Source organism: Neofelis nebulosa, chromosome 4, assembly GCF_028018385.1.
Source record: "Neofelis nebulosa isolate mNeoNeb1 chromosome 4, mNeoNeb1.pri, whole genome shotgun sequence".
NCBI lineage: Eukaryota > Metazoa > Chordata > Mammalia > Carnivora > Felidae > Neofelis > Neofelis nebulosa.
Window position 1 is genome coordinate 90,378,407 of NC_080785.1, and position 17,339 is coordinate 90,395,745.

Here is a 17,339-nt window from a genome sequence, read left to right on the forward strand (position 1 = left end):
GGGAGGGGGAGCGGGAGGGGAGGGAGAGGGAGACAGAATCCAAAGCAGGCTCCAGACTCTGAGTTGTCAGCAGAGCCCAACGCGGGGCTCAAACTCACGAACTCTGAGATCACGATCTGAGCTGAAATCGGATGCTCAAATGACTGAGCCACCAGGTGCCCGAAGAATTTCAGATTTATTATTAATTCTAGGTGTACATAATACGTACATGCCAGCTTTTGATCTTTCCAAACAACTTTTCTTCTTCTTCTAAGCAATAAATTCAATGCAAATCCTTTTGGATCAGTATAACATAACTCAGCGAAATAAAGGATGCGTACTCTGCCTAATTCTGCACACACCAATAGTTTACACACAGCCAATAAGGAATCATATAAGGTACAACAGTTTACCCTCCAAGACAGCTTGCTCCTCTCCTCACTCTTCTTCCAACCTCCAACTTCTGCTGAGAAACAGGCTGGAGAGTGAGAGAGGGCACGCTGTCAAGGCAGATACTCGCTGTTAAGGCAGATACTCGGGAAAGATAAGGGTGCTTTCACAGATATCTGGCGTAAAAAGCCCTTTACTTCGCATGTGCAAGTAAAATAAGCCGGCTACAAAGCAGCGTGTATAAACATGGTACTATTTTTGTGGGCTACACAAGAAAAAATCTAGGAGGGTAAGATGTTAGCAACAACTATCTCTGGGCATAAAATTACTTTTATTCTTTTTATCTATCTTCATTTCTTACTAAAACAACAAAATACTCTCCTACTGTTTATTCTTTTAACATCTGCTTTTTTACTGCAAAGTTGTTATTTCTCCCTTCTTAAATCTACAGAATTCTTACAAGTCACTCAAGAAAGACATGCATGGTTTCCACCTAGTGTTCAGAGGCTCAAAGTAGGTGCAGCAAGTATTTACGCCACATCTTTTACTACACCTAAGTATCTTTCAGAGTGCTAGGAGCAAACTGCCAAGAAATACTATGAATGTTTATGAATATTTAAAATGTTACTTAAATGAACTAGTGAAGCAGGAATTTAACCAGACACTGCGCTGCAAGATTCTTACTCTCCTACCAGTATACTGCATTTCTCGTATTTTAACATCAAAGTCTTTAACAACATTTTGGGTAAAAGATATGAACTAAAAGATAATAAATGAGGAATAAAATATAGCAAATCATTAAATGGATGGATGGGTGCTGACTAAACTCGCTGTGGTAATCATTTCACAATAGACACATATATCAAGTCATTATGCTGTACACCTTAAGTTTATACAGTGCTTATACAGTATTTATATATTATTAAATACATCTCAAAAAAAAACTGGAAGAAAAAAATGGCTGATTACTTACTGAGAAGGTTAGACTAAAATTGAAGTGGGCTCTGAGTTTACAATTCAGTTTTGAACCATTAACATTAACACTGAAAAGAAGGAGGAAAAAACCTATAATTTACCCAGTACAAATTAGGGGCATTGTACTAGGCACTTTATTTTCAAAACCACGTTCCATGAAAAGAAACATAAACTACAATATGTTCCATAACGTTCCATGGCAAGGGTGGGGAGAAGAAGAGAGGAGAAGTCTGTTTGGGAAATGCAAAGTTCAACGAAGCAGAGAGGATTCTTGACCAAAAGGGTTCTAAAAGCCCAAAGTTTTCATGCATGAAGGGACCTCAAAGAGAAGGGAGCCTGCTGCAAATTCCAGACATATTTGCACAGGAAATGATTCCTTCAAAAAAACAAGTCACATTTCACAACACGAAGTATTTTTTTTTTATTTTTTTAAATTGTGTTTTTAATGTTTATTTATTTTTGAGAAAGAGAGCGACAGAGACAAAGCGTGAGCAGGGGAAGGGCAGAGAGAGGGGGACACAGAATCCGAAGCAGGCTCCAGGTTCTGAACTGTCAGGACGGAGCCCAATGTGGGGCTCGAACCCATGAACTGTGAGATCACAACCTGAGCCGAAGTCGGACGCTTAACCGACTGAGCCACCCAGGCACCCCTCACAACACAAAGTATTTAGGAAACGCCAGTGTCTCTGAAATTTCTTACAACCACCCCACCAAGCAGATGGTATGGTTTCTCCACTGCTGAAACGGACACAAGTCTCAGACATAGTGCTTAGTAGGTTCAGGGCTGGAAACTGGGTCTGACTCCAAAGTCCACACTGTGTCCACCAGGAAGAAATGAGCTTCATTTTCAACAACTGTAGGACTATTATTTCCTGGACTTAGTATACAGGGAACACTTGATAGCTTAATTAAAAGCTCCTGACTACTTAATTGCATATTAGTGCCAACATTAAAGTCGCTAAGTTTAAAAATAATTTAATTACGCATAAAGAGAAGAAATTGGTATCGCTATGCTATGTTTCAGATTTGAATTCTCAAACAGCCCAGAGTGCGTCCACGTGGGCAAGAACAGAAGAGCGCGGTTTCCAATGTAATCACAGCAGAAGCCAGCTGCTCCTTTTCTCAATGGGACTTTGAAAGTTGAAGAAAGGAAATTACTAGTTTAGTCCATTTATCTCAGGAGCCCAGAGATGAGCTAAGAATAATGTACCTAGCAGAGGATAAAAAAAAAAAAAAAAAAGAAGAAGAAAAAGAAAGAATAACATACCTAAAAACAGGCCAACTAAACAAGAGAGGCAGAGAAGCAATTTTTGAATAAAAGTGCTAAAACTTCTATCCTTTTATTTTGAACATTTGACATAAATTTGACAATTTCAAGTCTATATTCTACATATTCTCCTACCCTAACTCCCAGATTGCTACAGAAAATAAGTCTCTTCTGACCATTTCTCAATCTCTTTGTCACAGAAGGGTAACTAATACTCATGCTGCCAGAAAGGTTGAGCATGACTCCCCAGAGCAGAGCAACCACATCAACCTAACGAACACCCGCGGAATTAGAGAAAATGGACCCTTCAGGAACTCTGCCAAAAAAAAATTCTCCAGTTCCCTGAGATCAGCTAACAGCATGCACCCATAATGACCATTAGCAATGGCCACTCCATGGCTCAGAACACCACCTAGCACACAAGGAATCTCACAACCAGTCACAGACTACACAAGAGCCTCTCCTATTGCTGCTGTACCACAGGCAGTACTGGAGTAGACCCTGCTCGTGGCACTGGGCAGAGTACCAGAAAGACTCAAGCACTTGACAACTACCATGGCTTTGGGGTTTGGCTGACATATTTGTATTTCACTATGTGTATTATTTAGTGTAATGGTCATGCACTTAGCACTGAGAAGTTTTCCTCGGATTTTTAAAGAACGTTAGAACAAAAATATTAGATTTGATTACAAATACAAGAGAATAAAAATGGATTAAGTAATTACATTCATTCACTGATTTCTTCTCTGACTCCTAGTCCTCCAGCACATTCACAAAAAGTGTAACTCAAGTTCTATTTGTAGTATTAAGGATCCAAAGAAGACAATTCTAAAACGATGTTTCTTAGCTGTTCTGGAATTACTGGTCAAAGATAAAGAGGACTCCCTTTTCCTTGCTGAGCCCAAATTAATCAATTTGACTGAATCAAAAGTTCAGAATTCTGTCAGATACAATAGTCTGGAAGGATTTGCAGCAAAGTCTTTATTTTCCACTGAAGGTATATTATTACTTTTTTTTTTTTTTATAGACACTAGTTTCTCAGTACTGTGATGGGGAGGTTTCTCTCACTAACCAATGAAGGCTTTCAAAAGTCATAGAAAATACTTGAGAATCACTTCCAACACAGTCTTAAAAAAGGAAGGGACGCTAAAAAGAAATCTGTTCACAGAACGATAATACAGACATCTGGGGAATCACTGAAGATTTCTATGTTCCTTTCCTCAAAAGGTAATAGAACAAGTAGACAGAAAAGCACTAAGAATATGGAAGATTTGAATATACCATCAACCAACTTGATGTAATTGACATTTAGAGAACACTCAACAGCAAATATATATTTTTTAATACATGGAACACGTATCAACATTAACCAAATACTGGGCATAAAACAAGTTTCAACATCAATTAAAAGATGCATAAAGCATGCTCTCAGACCACAACAGAATTAAATTAGAAATGAGTAACAAAAAATACCACAAAATTGAGAAACTAACCCATTTCAAAATAACCGATGGGTTAAAGAAGAAATCAAAAGGAAATTATAAAGTATTCTACACTAAATGAAAGTGAAAACTTAAGATCAGAATCTGTGATGGGGCGTCTGGGTGGCTCAGTCGGTTAAGTGTTCAACTTCGGCTCAGATCATGATCTCATAGTTCATGAGTTCGAGTCCCGCGTCAGGCTCTGTGCTGACAGCTCAGAGCCTGGAGCCTGTTTCAGGTTCTGTGTCTCCCTCTCTCTCTGCCCTTCCCCCACGCACGCTCTCTGTCTCTCAAAAATAAATGCTTAAGGGGCGCCTGGGTGGCGCAGTCGGTTAAGCGTCCGACTTCAGCCAGGTCACGATCTCGCGGTCCGTGAGTTCGAGCCCCGCGTCAGGCTCTGGGCTGATGGCTCGGAGCCTGGAGCCTGTTTCCGATTCTGTGTCTCCCTCTCTCTCTGCCCCTCCCCCGTTCATGCTCTGTCTCTCTCTGTCCCAAAAATAAACAAAAAACGTTGAAAAAAAAAAAATTAAAAAAAAAAAATAAATGCTTAAAAAAAAAAAAAAAGAAGATCAGAATCTGTGAAATGTTGCTAGAAACATTAACACTTAAGAGGAATATTTAGAGCTCTAAATGTCTACATCAGAAAAGAAAAAAAGATCTCAAATCAATAAGCTGTTTCCAGACTAAGAAAACAGAAACAGAACAAATGTAACCCAACGTAAGCAGAAGGAAAAAAGAATAAAAATAATAGCAAAATCTGTGAAATAAGAAGCATAAAAAATAGAAAAACCAGTGAAACCAAAAGCTGGCTCTATGAGAAAATTAAAATCATAAACTGGCTAAGTTGACCATGGACAAAAGTAAGAAAACACGAATTAGCAATATGAGTGAGGTGACACCACTACATACTTTTACAGCTATTAGAAGAATAATAACAGAGTATTACAATTTTATGCCTATAAATATGAAAACATAGATGAAATGGACACATACCGTGAAAGACACAAAATACCCAACCTCTAATCAAGAAATATATACCTAAATAACTTTATATTGGTTTTCTAAAAATCAGTTTGTAGTTTATTTTCCCATAAAAAAATGAATTGGTGAATAATCTCACACATTTACAGGAAAAATACTAACAATTCTACACACTTCAAAACTGAAAAGGAGGAAACACTCCCAATCCCATTCTATGAAGCCAGCATTACTTTCATTCCAAACGCTGGCAAAGGGTAAGAAACCTACAGACCAATTTTCCCCATGATGGTGATATAAAAACCGAAATGAAATTTTATCAAATCTAATTAAACAATATACAAAACAGATAATACTCCATGACCAACTGGGGTTTATTCCAGGAATAAAAACTTAGAAACCATATGATCAGCTAGATAAACACAGAAAAAAAACATTTCCTGATGTCCAACATGAATTCCTGATCAAAATTCTTGACAAAGCAAGAACAGAAACGCCTCTGTGAAAAACCTACAGGCAGCATCAGACTTAAAGTTGCCAGGGAACTATAAGAAGAGGGGGCGCATTCCTAGATTAAAAGATTGAAAAGGGGGTGCCTGGGTGCCTTGGTTAAGCATCTGACTTCTACTCAGGTCATGATCTCACGGTTTTTGAGTTCGTGCCCACATCGGGCTCCTTGCTGACAGGACAGAGCCTGCTTGGGATTCTCTTTCTGCCCCTTCCCCTCTCTCAAAATAAATAAATAAACTGAAAAAAAAAAAACCCTCATGAATATAATCTCTGTCATTATACCAAATAGTCTCTGTAACACTAATGAACGGGAGAGAAAGCTACAGGGAAACTCAGAGCAAAGGAAAATCCTTCAAAAGAGGGTTCCTATTTATTTATGACCAAAAGAAGTAACAACAAAACTCACCTGAGTATAAAATAAGATAAATGCAGAAACAATTTTTGCAGTAGAGCCAGAGATTTAAGTATAACACATAGATTGAGAGACACTGAATATATGAAATGTTAATATAAAGTCCAACAAATAATTTTAAGCTCTTGCCTACTAGCAATTACTCATTCAGGTATGTGTTTCAAAAAGGATTATGATTTGAATCACACCAGCATTTACTAGCTAGTAACACTGAGCAAATTGCTCTTTTTCTCTGGGTTACTCTTGCCCCTGTGGTCACTCGCTCAGAACCACACATGGGGACATATTAAGTGCCAGCTAAGTGTTTACTGTTGTTCTGCCATTATCCAAACCCACTACGACTAATGACACAGATTAATGAGTCAGCAGGCCAGGATTCAGGGTAGTGTCTAGAGCTACTTAAGATGGTAAAACTAACTGACCCAAAGTGTAATTGAATTCATTAACGTAGCCCAATCAGCAAAAGGTTTGTGACACTCCAGATATGATGATTTATAGCTGTCAAATGTCATAAAGAAAGAAAGTTACTTTTTTTAAGGTTTTTATTTTAATTCCAGTAGAGTTAACATACAGTGCTATATTAGTTTCAGGTATAAAATACAGGGATTCAGGGGCGCCTGGGTGGCTCAGTCCATTAAGCGTCCGACTTTGGCTCAGGTCATGATCTCACGGTTCGTGGGTTCGAGCCTCGCATCAGGCTCTGTGCTGACAGCTCAGAGCCTGGAGCCTGTTTCAGATTCTGTCTCCCTCTCTCTCTGCCCCTCCCCCACTCACGCTCTGTCTCTGTTTCAAAAATAAACATCAAAAAAAAATTTAAATATAGTGATTCAACAATTCTATACATTACCCAATGCTCATCATAATAAGTGTATTCCTTAATCCCCATCACCTATTTCACTCCCCACCCCACACATACCCTACCTTCATTCCGAAAACCAGAATGGTTAAGAGTCTGTTTCTAGTTTGGCCTTCTCTTTTTCCTTTGCTCACCTGTATCTTAAATTCCACAAATGAATGACATCATATGGTATTTGTTTTTCTCTGATTTATTCTTCTTTGCATTATACTCTCTATCCACATAGCTGCAAATGGCAAGATTTCATTCTTTTTACGGCTAGGTAATATTCCATTGTACATATACACATCTTGTTTATCTATTCAGCTACTGATGGACACTTGGGCTGCTTCCGGTTTGTCTATGGTAAATAACCTTGCAAAAAACATAAGGGTGTGTGTATCCATTTCAATTAGCGTTTTCATTTGGGGTAAATACCTAATAGTGCAATTACTGGATTGGAGGGTAGTTCTGTTTTTTGAGGAACCTCCATACTGTTTTCCACAGTGGCTGTACTAGCCTGCATTCCCGCCAAGCGTGCAAGAAGGTTTCTTTTTCTCTACATCCTACCCAATGCATGTTGTTTCTTGTGTTTTTGATTTTAGCCATTCTGACAAGTGTGATGTGATATCTCATTATGGTTTTGATTTGCATTGCCCTGAGGATGAGTGATGCTGAGCACCTTTTCATGTGTCTGTTGGCCAGGTAGATGCCTTCTTTGGAGAAATGTCTGTTCATGTCTTCTGCCCATTTTTTAATCGGATTATTTGTTTTTTGGGTGTTGTATCAGTTCTTCATATATTTTGGATACTAACACTTCATCAGTTATGTCATTTGCAAATATCTTCAGGAGATTGTCTTTTGGTTTTGATTGTTTCCTTTGCTCTGTAGAAGCTCTTTATTTTGATGTAGTCCCAACCGTTTATTTTTGCTTTTATGTCCCTTGCCTCAGGAGGCATATCTAGAAAAATACTGCTATAGCCAATGTTAGAGAAATTACTGCCTGTGCTCTCTTCAAGGACTTTTATGGGTTCAGGTCTCAATTTAGGTCTCTAATCCATTTTGAGTTTATTTTTGTGCATGGTGTAAGAAAGTGGTCCAGTTTCATTTTTCTGCATGTGGCTGTCCAGCCTTCCCAACACTATTTGTTGAAGAGACTTTTTCCTATTACATATTCTTTCCTGCTTGATCGGAAATTGACCATATAATTATGGGTTTATTCCTGGGTTTTCTACTCTGTTCCAGTGATCTATGTGTCTATTTTTGTGCCAGTACCATACTGTCTTGATTACTACAGCTTTGTAACATGACTTGAAGTCTGGAATTGTGTACCTCCAGCTTTGCTTTGCTTTGCTTTTTAAAGACTGCTTTGGCCATTTGGGGTTTTTTGCGGTTCCATACAAATTTTAGGATTGTTTGTTCTAGTTCTATGAAAAATGCTGTTGGTATTTTGATAGGGACTGCTTTAAACCTATGCTTTGGTTAGTATAGACATGTTAACAGTGTTTTTCTTCTAACCCATAGCATGGAATATCGTTCCATTTCTTTCATCAATGTTTGTAGTTTTCAGAGTACAGGTCTTTCACCAGTTTGGTTAAATTCATTCCTAGGTATTTTATTATTTTTGGTGCAACTGTAAATGGGACTGTTTTCTCAATTTCTCTTTCTGCTGCTTCATCATCGATGTACAGAAATGCAACAGATTTGTATATATGACTTTGTATCCCGCAACTTTAGTGAAATCACTTATCAGTTCTAGCAGGTTTTTTTGGTGGAATCTTTTGGGTCTTCTACATGTGGTATCAGGTCATCTTCAAACAGTCAAAGCTTTACTTCTTCCTTACTGATCTGGATGCCTATTATTTCTTCTTGTTGTCGACTGTTGTTGCTAGGACTTCCAGGACGAGAAAAAGTGGTGTGAGTGGATATCCCTGTCTTGTTCCTGACCTTAGAGGAAAAGCTCTCAATTTTTCCCTGTTGAATATGATGTTCGCTGGGTTTTTTTTTTTTCATATATGGCCTTTATTATGCCAAGGTACGTTCCCTCTAACTTACTTTGTTGAGGGTTTTTACCATGAATTAATGTTGTACTTTATCAAATGCTCTTTCTGCATCTATTGAAATGATCACATGCTTTTTATCCTTTCTTTTATTGACGTGATGTATCAAGTTGATTGTAGAAACTTATCTTTTTATTAATGGTTTATCCAAACATTAAAATATAAAAGTACCAAGATTTCCAAAATTCAAGTTAAATGTAATTTCCCAAGAGATACGAGTGTCAAAAAAAAAAAAAAAAAAAGTGGGGCTTATCATTGTCTTATTAAAACACTGGCTTCTATCATGGTTGCTCTCTCTCCCCTCTCTCTGCTAAGCTAGCTGCTTGTTGAGAGCAGCCCTGTAGAGAGGCTCGTGTGGCAAGTAACTGAAGCCTCTAGTCAAACAGCATGAGGAATTCAGACCTTCCAACAGCCAGTGAAATGATGAGAGAAGGAGATCCTTTGGGTCAGTCAAGCCTTCAGATTACTGCAGCCTCAGCATGACTGTAACACCTCATGAGAAAATCCTGTCCAGAACCAACCAGATTATCTGAACATCTTTTGAACAGAGACCTTGGTAGCCTTTGTTCCAGACTACCTTTCAAGGTTTTCCAAAGTGAGTAACTTTGGAAAACCGACATACCATCTCCTTCTGGAGAAGAGGGCGCAGTGGTTTCTGTCCAGTATGATAAGTATGTCCCCTCAGGAACAAAGGCGGGGAGGTGTGGCTGCATGCCCATAAAAGATTAGAGCTTCCTAAACTTGGCGCTCCATGGTGTGCAAAGCATCCACCTGGGCCTGCCTCCACATGGCCCTGTGGGATTTGAAGGGTAAGGGGAACCAGTATGAACATGAGTACATGCTGCTTGTGGTGCTGTAAGTAATAAAATCCTTTGTTTCTGACTCGGGAGTCTCATGTCTTCTGTAAGCACTATGAAAATGGCTGGCTAACTTGTTAGCTTGCAAGAAGAGTAAAATCGCAGAAATGTCTTGGTTCTTGTTAGATTTATCTTCAGCACCAAGAAGTTTAGAGTGACTAGTTTACTTTCCTCTTATGAAAACTGTCAGTCTCATAACCACTGCATTTCCTTCCTTGCTCTGATGACCAAGAAACAGAGGAAAATGTGCAACATTTTTTAATTGTACATATATCTATCAATAAACCTTTATGTATCAACCTTAATGTAACTAATTATTTTTATTCTAGAATTTCCTCATCTATTTGTCTATTGTATTCTATGTATTTTATGTGTAAAATGTCTCCACTATGTGAAAGTGTTCGGATACAATCAACAGCTACTTATCTTTCAGGATAAGCTCAAACAAGGTCCTCTCCTAGAAAGTATTTCCTGATTTTCCTGGCTGAGGAGAAGTTCCTGTCCTGTGCTTGTCTTATGTACCTCCATAATGCCTCATCATGTTCTGTTACGGAGCACAATATTTTAATTATTCTTTTTTTCATGTCTTCCTGGAAGATTTTAAACACTACCAGGGCAAGAGATAGTATCCTCACCACAGAGTACCTGGATCACAACAGGCAAATTAATAAACACATGACAGAGAGAGAGCACAGAACACAAGAGACATGGATGGTTCTCTGTTCCTTGGTATGATGTGAGGGGAAAATGCGCAAGGCTTTGCCAGTTTAAGATGTGGGTTAAATTTAAATTCTGGGTTAATATTACACAGAAAAACAGAGGAAGGCCCAGAAGGAATAAGAGATAGCATGAGGAAAATTACAACAGCAGGAAGGCATGCTCATGATAAAATAAATACTTGTGTTTGATGCTAAGAAAGCAAGCAAGAAAAGCACACTGGCATCAGACTGTGAAGAGCCTTGAGAGTTGCTCAAGGGTAGACTTTCATTATTAATTGTGAACAAAATTTAGTAACACAGTATATCCTTAGAAGATTTCCCTTTATTTGTCTTCTGATCAGATAGGGAAAACAGGAAACTAACAATTTAAATATATCCCAAGTAATATCATATAAAAACACCACTAAGAGAATTGTATAGTGGAAAACTTGTATTTTTTTATACGGCAAAATTAAAATGTATAGTACTCAAAACAAACTGGTAAGATGGAAATCGAGTTGTGATAAGATTTATAAGATCCTGAACACAGCCATAATGGGATCTACAAACATTTAAGGGTTAAAGTCCGCTAACAGCTCCCAATGTTTACAAAATTAGAATGTGATTCTAAACAAAAACCAAATACAGTAAGGATTTTATCTGCTTTTATGATCAATAACTAGGTTTCCTGTCATTTTAGTGCTATAAGTTTGTAGCTACAGCAAAATTTTTCTAAACTATAGTGATGTTGACACTTTCACTTTGCTAGAAAAGACCCTCAAGAATGACAGAGCCCACAGTGGACATGCAAATTGCATATTGGGGCAAGCCAGACTCTAAAAGCCTAATCTCTACATTCTGTAGTCTAGAACATTCTGAATCATCCAGCAAGAATGGTTTAGAACTCAGCATTCTAGGGATGCCTGGGTGGCTCAGTTGGTTGAGCATCTGACTTCGACTTTGGCTCAGGTCATGATCTCACGGTTGTTGAGTTCGAGCCCTGCACTGGGCTCGCTGCTGTCAGTGCAGAGCCAGCTTGGGATCCTCTATCCTCCTCTCTCTCTCTGTCCATCCCCGGCTTGCGCACTCACTCTCTCTCAAAAATGAACAACCATTAAAAAAAAAAAAAAGTGTTTTTTTTTTAATTTTTTAAAATGTTTTATTTATTTTTGAGACAGAGACAGAGTACGAGAGGGGAAGAGGCAGAGAGAGCAGGAGACATAATCCACAAAGCAGGCTCCAGGCTCTGAGCTGTCAGCACAGAGCCCTACATGGGGCTCGAACCCATGAACCACGAGATCATGACCTGAGCCCAAGTCGGACGCTCAACCGACTGAGCCACCCAGGCTCCCCAAAACACACAGTATTCTATAAATGCACCTTGGAGGTTGTTGGTAGTCCTTAAAAATGCATAGGAGTAAACATCAGATCATAAATGGTTAATGGCTGTTTTTAAGAGACCAAGGGCAAAGATTCACTTGACTCTGTAATTTGGGTCACAAGCTTTTTTTCTCATACATACACATAGAACTAAGTGTGCAATTTCACTGAAAATATATTGTGCATACTAATAGCCTACCAATCTCAGAATTCACAGTTAAAGAGAGTTAAAAGACACATTTTATATTCATTACCAACAAGTTCTATTGTTTCTTAAATACACTATGCCAGGCATAGCCATTGGTCTCTTCATGTATCTTTGATAGGAGAATCTAAACCATTCCTCTACGAAATACATTGTTATAAAATTTGCCCTTATATTGAAAAACACAGTCAACAGAAACTAAATACAGATTCTTTAAAGTCCATTTGAGAATCTAGTTAATACATCTACTTAATAGGGGCATCTGGGTGGCTCAGTTGGTTGAGCATCCTACTTAGGCTCAGGTCATGATCTCACAGTTCGTGGGTTCAAGCCCTGCGTCAGGCTCTGTGCTGACAGCATAAAGCCTAGAGCCTGCTTCGAATTCTGTGTCTCCCTCTCTCTCTGCTCCTCCCCCATTCATGCTCTGTCTCTCTCTCTCTCTCTCTCTCTCTCTCTCCTTCAAAAAACAAAAACAACAACAACAACAAAAAAAAAACCACAAAAAACATCTACTTAATAGTATGCTGTAAGATAAATACTCTGGAGGACTGATAGAGGTGTTAATTTTTCAGGTGTTTTGTCATTTAATGAAATCAGTCTTTATGTCCATGCTTCTGCATTAATTTTGATTATCTGCAGTTTTGAGGGGTTTTTTTTGTAAACCAATTTCTCAGAGAAAAATATGTCCCCAGAATTTGCATGTAACCTAACAATTTATGTGGGTCCTCTATGAATGAAGGTCTATCTGACTGGATACAAAATCTTTGGCTCACCATTTCTTTTCTTGAGTATGTCAAATGCATTACTCTATTTTCTTTTGGCCTAAAGCGTTGATGTACAGAAGTGTGATAACAATCTGACATCCCCCCCACCATGACATGTGGTCTTTCTGCCTAAAAATTTTATCACTACATCAAGCAGGCAAAAGCTGTAATATTGATTGGGATTTTATGATTTTTATAGATTTTACATCTTATTTCTTCTTCTTGGCCTTTTCCTTAGTTGTGTTGTGGGCAAAAGAAGAGTAAATAGATACTGACTCAAATTCTAAAAGGATACACTTTCTCCTTTTAGTAAACACGGGCTTTAGTACAGGAACCTGGATGTTGTTCATATATACTCAAAGATTCTGGGCTCACTTCTTGGTTATTAATTATGTTCTGGATAAGTTAAAATACAATATATTAAAATATGAACGGGGGGGAGGTGTTGCCTGGGTGGCTCAGCTGGTTAAGCATCCAAGTCCTGATTTCAGCTCAGGTCATAATCTCACAGTCGTGATATAGAGTCCCGCATCAGGCTCCACACTGATCATGGAGCCTGCTTAAGACTGTCCCTCTCTCTCTGACCCTCCACCGCTCACGCACCCCACCCCACCCCAAAAGAACAAAAAATACGAATTAGGGAAACAACTGATTTTAGAATGAGAAAGTCTTAGGTAAAAGCAGAGTTCAGAAATCAGAAGACAGGTGGAAAGTACTGAGACTTCTTTCAGTAACTAAGACACTTTTAAAGTAAAAGAACCCTGAGAGCAGTTGCCTGGCTATTTAAAACCAAAGGCCATAATTATATGCACTCAGATATCAATATATAACTGAAAGATTAAGTTCCTTCAAGATGCCAAGGCCTATTGTTATTTTTGGCTCCTACTGACCATAAGAGCGCAAGGATGTACGAAAACACACGGCAATATCTGACTCAACCACATACCCGCAGGCATTTTCCCATCTATCTCTTGTAAAAAATGAAGAATAACATGTTGTGAATAATCCCAATTCTCAACTAAAGAAAATATAAAAACGGGAAAAAGAACATAGGTTTTAGATTCAAAGGACTACAAATGTATAAGTCAATTTGTCTTTAACAAATATATGGAAAACAGAACTTATTTTTGAGGGGCACTTGGGTGGCTCAGTTGGTAAAGTGTCCAGCTCTTGATTTTGGCTCAGGTCACAATCTCGTAATTTGTGATATCGAACTCTGCACTGGGCTCTGTGCTGACAGCATGGAGCCTGCTTGGGATTCTTTCTCCCTTTCTCTCTGCCCCTCTCCTGCTCGCTCATGCTCTCTCTCTCTCTCCCTCTCAAAATAAATAAACATTTAAAAAAAATAACTTATTTTTGAGTCTCAATCTAAAGTCCCATCTAGTTTTATAATCCAAGAGCAATTCATGCTTTCTAGTTTAATCATCATGAGAAAGCCTAACTCATGTACCAACTTGTAAATTACTCCTATGTTAGGTACCCAACACAGCATTTACATATAGTTAGGACTTTAGGCTTGTGGCTTTAGACTTATGGCTTATAATCTATGCCAGACAAAAAGAGTATTAAATGAATTTATGCTCCAGGAAAAGCAGTTAAGTGATTACACCCAAAACAGATACAGCTAAACATACTTGGGGAGTCAGCAATGTCCTTTAATTAATTTCTTGTGACATTCTTCTGACAAACTGTATTCTCTAAGAAAGGATGCCAACAGTATCTTCCACACCACTTGCTCTTCTAGAACCCTGATGTTCTATTATCAAGAAAAGGAACTCTCTACTTCTCTTCTTTACAGGTCTGACTGGCTTCTGAGATACTTCCAAACAAAAGAATGTAGTACAAGTGACTGGGTGATTTCTGAGGCTAGGCTGTACAAGGCGATGAAACTGTCACTTTGTAAGGTAGGTGTCTGCTTTTGGAACTCCGGCACCAAGTAAGAAGTCTGACTACTCTGAAGGCGTCATGCTATGAGGAAGCCAAGCCACATGGAGGTGTTCCAGCTGGCAGTTCTAGTGGTCCAATCCTTCTGGTCCAGGGGCCAGATATGAGAGTAAGCTTTCAGATAATTCTAGGGCCCAACTATCAAGTCACTTCAAGCCTTTGAGATGTCTCAGCTGAAGCCACAGATATCATGAGGCAGAGACAAACCATCCTAGCTTTGCCCTTTCTAAATTCCTGATCCATAAAATCATGAGCAAAATTAAAAGTTGGCATAAGGCTGCAAGTTCTGGGATAATTCGTTATACAACAATAATAACCAGAAGAGTCATTACTCTGCTCACCACAACAGCTATGTTAAAAGCTCCTCTGTTCTGCAAGAAAGAGGTAACCTCAATCTTTCCAAGACTACTATCCTCCCAAATCACTCATTTAATTCTTTCCTTGCTGGTCCTTCAACCTCTCTTCAGACTGCTTTTCTTCTGCCTAGAAATATGCTCAAGGTATCCTGTCCCAAAATCAACTTTCCCTGGTTCATATCCGACCTCACCCCCCAACAAGCTATAAAATGTTCTCTTCATTTGATGGCTAAGTTTCATGCAAGAACCTGCTATGGTCTCTCCAGTATGCCTGGACATCTCCATGACCCATCACTGGCCCAGTCATTGGTGTCACTGGGAACTCTCCCTGCAGGTAATTCTCACTGGCCTTGTCTTAGCTTTCACCCTCCTCAAAATGTGGCTTAACTGAATGCTGCTATTTATTATATCCTTCTGTCTTGAAAACTCATACTTTTATGCCTCAGACCTAATAGTCTTAGAACACTACCATCTCAGTTGTATTACTAATATAGGAAAAATGAGTATTCTCCTGGGAAGAGTTTGGGTCTGGAAGTCTGATGAGAGATTCAAGTTTGAACGTTCACGCTGAATAGGAGTGACATAGTGAAAAGAGCTGAGTAGGCTGAAAGGATCAATAAAAGTTGTAGAAAGAGGTAACATGATTTTAATTAGCATATAAAAGGACAAAAGAGTAAAGCATAATCAAGATATGATGAAGAAATTATAGTCTAAGAGTTAAATCTTCTTTAAAAAATAAACACAGGGGCACCTGGGTGCCTCAGTCCAACTTCACCTCATAGTTCATGAGTTCAAGCCCCACGTCAAGTCCTGCACTGACAGTGTGGAGCCTGCTTCAGAGTCTGTGTCTCCCTCTTTCTCTGCCCCTCCAGGGCTCATGCTCTCTCTCTCTTTCTCTCAAAAATAAATAAAGTTTAAAAATAAAGTAAAATAAACACAACATCACATGACACAAAAAGAATAAAATAAAAATATGAAGGATATTATTAACATTAGAAATGTTAAATACAAATAGCCAGTCTTCCTAAAAATCAAATGAGTAAAATAAAAACAAAGAGATTATTGGTAATACCATGTAGTTAGTGGTGCCATGTGGAACCATACTCATGTACTTCCAACATATGTATAAATCAGTATAATCTTTTTGGAGGGCAACTGGTGACATTTTTTTTAAGATTTTATTTTTACATAATCTCTACACCTAATGTGGGGTTCGAACTCACGACCAGGAGATCAAGAGTCACATGCTCCAGTGCCTGAGCCATCCAAGCTCCACAACTGTTGACATTTTAAAATCAAAATATGCTGTGCTTAAAACTAGCTAATCCTCTCTACATATTTATGCTCAAAACAAATGCATAAGATGAATATACAAGCAGCTCCCAGTAGCATTATTTACAATAGTGAAAACTGAAAACCTTTAAATATCTGATCAATACATAGTTAAAGTAAGTAAATAAGAACACAACATTATACAGAAAACAATGATGCAGAACTATATTTAGATTCATGGAACTGATTCCATACATGTTGCTGGGAAAAAAACAGCATGATACGGATTATGCACAGATCAATTTCATTTATGGAAGTTATACACATATGGATGGATGTGCATATATACGTATTAATTTCTGGATAAACCCTTTCAATTCACCATGGAGAAATGGGACTGTGAAAAAGTGTTGGAAGTAAAAGTGAGAATTTTAAGTTTTTGCTTACTTCCTACTTTGTTTGAATTTTTAACATTAAGCATATAAAACTTTCACAAAAATTCTTTGAACTAGCAAATAAGAAGTAAACATATATTCCACAATATAAAGAGCTATACTGGGGTGCTTGGGTGGCTCAGTTGGTTAAGCGTCCAACTTCAGCTCAGGTCATGATCTCACAGTCTGTGAGTCAGAGCCCTGTGTTGGGCTCTGTGATGACAGCACAGAGCCTGGAGCCTGCTTCGGATTCTGGGTCTCCCCTCTCTCTCTGCCCCTCCACTGCTCATGCTCTCTCTCTCTCAAAAATAAATAAACATTAAAAAAAAATTTAATAGTAAATAAATAAAGAGCTGTAGGAATATGCATATTTGGTCACTTTCCACCATGGGTGTGAACCTCAAGTTCTAACATCCAAAGCCAATAAGGAAATGGGGCCATCACAACAGTGTTAAAACCGTTAATAATAAATCAGGACATCTGAGGTAGCAGTATACTTTCCCATGTACTGGGAGTGGAGGAAAATTCTCATGGACTCTCTA

The 17,339-nt window shown here is 38.4% G+C and overlaps 1 protein-coding gene across 16 annotated transcripts in view; it reads right to left on the reverse strand.

Annotated features, from left to right (window-relative positions):
* Positions 1-17,339, reverse strand: part of SRPK2 (SRSF protein kinase 2) — a 257,069-nt gene that overhangs the window by 44,206 nt on the left and 195,524 nt on the right. The gene's annotated exons all lie outside the window — the stretch shown is intronic.